Here is a 3,357-nt window from a genome sequence, read left to right on the forward strand (position 1 = left end):
ACCATACAGAAGCATGCAGAAAGCATCTATCAAATTATGCAAGTATTGACATACCAGCTATTTTTTCGTTACATCATACAGCATACCCTGGAGTATGTATCCGCCTATGTTTGCTAAGAATACGACTACGCTGGAGATATATGAAAACAGCTCTCGTAGCCGGTGACTTAGTTGAGTACCCAGGGGTTTTCATCATACTTATTGTCTGAACGTTTGTTTGTATTGGTTTGTCCTATCTAATCCATGAGATCGTCTACGTGCTGATAAAACAAAATAAGTATCTCTCCCTTGTTGAAGAAAAAAATGACTTCTGTTATACTGTACATCTATTGGCTTCGCAGCCTTCGCAGGTGTGGTTTCATGACACACCGATGCACGGAGGTTGTATTGACCCATCCCCACGTTGTGCTATACATCCATCTGAGATGAAAAGGAAGTCGTTAGAAATTAGAGAGTACTTATAGACAGAGCCTCCTCCTAAAGACAATATGAATATTTTAGGACTATGTGATATAGAACGCAGTAAAACCCAAAACCCTGGGATTTTTATAAAACAGAAGCAGTTGTATGTAAATACTATGTATAATAGCCAGTAGCTATGTAGTATGTTACATAGTAGCCTGCCAAATGTGTATGCGTTTGTCACATGCGTATATATACAGTATATAACATACTATTTACATGTAATTGATTAGCACTATTACATTCAACATTCATAATCCCGTGCTTAAGCCTTTAATACAATATTAATATATATAAACGAACTTATAGACGCACGTATGAAAGATACATATCCTTCCTTTTAATACATTTTTATCCGAGGTACTTCTTCGTTGATTATGAATATTCGGAGTGCTTGTTGTCGTTTGCGACTCTCTCTTCATGCACTTCTGGAATCAGCACATTCATTTAACCCGTTGCATACGATTGTATTCCTTTTTCACGATTTAGGACAAATACCCTAATTCACTAATATAGTACTGGTAGTACCAGTCATAATCCAGCTGTTGCTGATCGACGGATTCCTTTTTATTAGAACTTCTCAAGAACCATTTTGTCAAAGAAACAATATTTACTACCGAGTCAAGTTGTTAGACAGATCGTTTCGACCACCGATAGCGGTCTAAACTTATGACTGATGACTTTGTCGTACAAAGGAATGGGCAGTATACATTACACCTTCAATGCGGTACGTCATTCTGAAACCTCCGATAAAATGTGCAAAGGTAGTAACCACCGATAGCGGTGTAAACATATGACTGATGACTTCGTCGTACAAAGGAATGGGCAGTATATATTACACCTTCAATACGGTACGTCATTCTGAAACCTCCGATAAAATGTGCAAAGGTAGTACGTGATGCTCATTGCTGATACTTTGTTATAGATACAAGTGTGCAAACATAAGCCACCCTCAGTACGGTGCATCATTCTGTTGGGAAAATCATTTCATTTTTCAATAGCACGTGCCTGACAAAGGCTACAAGCTTTCCTAATTGCTGGTTGTTGAACATGCATGCAGTACTGGAGGTAGTCCACGATACAAGCGAGATGTCCTTCCAACTACGCAGCTGGTATCTGGTTTCCAGGAGATTATCTATCACTCAATCACCATTTATAGATGATATAGCCGCTGTTATGTATGACCGCACACCCGAGTGGGGCGGGGAATTCTTACGAGAACAGGGCTTGGGTATGGGCTAATACCTACATGCCTTATGTGTCAGATGTGTATATTTGGATCTTTCCTGTCATTGGTTTTAACCGCTGCATGATTGTGTGTTCGCCTTCATAGTTTAGGACTACTAGTGACAAAATAAGTGTTGTCGACTCGTGCAGTCACAACTCACCAACACAACCTTGTTTATAACTCATACCTTCAGCAGATATTTCTCGCTCCACGTCGTTTTCCAGTTTCGGTTCTTAGGTTTTCCACTGCTGATGAAAAATATCGATACCAAAGATGCTACTACCCCACTCATGACTATGTAATATGTTACGCCTAACTCAGTCGTATAGGGGGGGTACGAGAAATTGTAGTAAACTGCCATTAGAAGAGACGAAATCATCATCAGCACCCCCTGTATTGCTGCACACGACGTTGTTGCGCCGCCGGCATAGTACTTACAACAACAGAACAATAGCAGATTCGTCAGCAGACACAGTATAGTGATCATGCCTAATATCATGGCAATCATAAGTAGGCCTGACATAGCCGTCTCGTACGTATTAGCCCACGAGGAACTACTCACATCGCTGCAGTATATCCAATCTCTGCCTAAGAATTCAGCGGTTTTGTAATTGATACACGCAGTCGATATTCCTACACTGTAGTTAGGCCCTACATACCACTCAGACGATACAAAGCCTAGAAAGGCAGCAGATGTCGAGAAGACTATGAGAGGCAATGATATCAACACATATGCAAACCTATACGCTTCCATCTCTTTCATAGTTGATTAATATTTATGTACTACACGCGATCTGAGAATCCAAACCGTAAACTGCACAAGGATATATATATATAAGTATATACTATATACACTTATACAGTTAACAGTATATAAAATATACAAATTTAAATAAGAGCTAGTAAAGTAGGAGAGTAGACAAACGACAATACAACTTATGTATTGTGATTCTCTGAATGACTCTGATTCTCATGATATGTATGATACAGATGCATTTATTTATGTACGGCTCCCTAGTCTCTACTCTCTACTCAAAGCCCTAGGGAGAGTAAATAGCAGTAGTAAGTCCAATTTTTCTTGATAAAAAAAATTCAACTTGTGTATCAGTGTATGTATGTATCATACGAGTGATACGACAGGCCGACAGCAACACTTCGTCTTCTCTTGTCAATTGTCATTCTATTTACAATTCATTCCCAGTTTCCCACTGAGACACTGACCCGCTCTCGTGCTCTCCAAGACTCAAAGGCAGCGCTCTCTCTAGCTGCTAAATACATAGTAAATAGTTAAAATAAAAGTACCGTAGTAGAGAGATAGTGAAGAGAGTAGAGGCTGAGAGAGCAGAGCGCGTATCCGGTATCTCGAATCTGAAATAAAAATCTCACTTTTCAGTCTTCTCAGTCCTCAGTCCTCAGTCCTCAGGGCTCAGACTCATCAGAGTCTCAGACTCTCGAGACTTAAGTCTCAAGTCTCAAGTCTCAAGTCTCAATTCTCAAGTCTCAAGTCTCAAGTCTCAAGTCTCAAGTCTCAAGTCTCAATTCTCAAGTCTCAAGTCTCAAGTCTCAAGTCTCAAGTCTCAATTCTCAAGTCTCAAGTCTCAAGTCTCAAGTCTCAAGTCTCAAGTCTCAAGTCTCAAGTCTCAAGTCTCAAGTCTCAAGTCTCAATT

The sequence above is a fragment of the Sphaeroforma arctica genome, assembly GCF_001186125.1.
Source record: "Sphaeroforma arctica JP610 unplaced genomic scaffold supercont1.1759, whole genome shotgun sequence".
Lineage (NCBI taxonomy): Eukaryota > Ichthyosporea > Ichthyophonida > Sphaeroforma > Sphaeroforma arctica.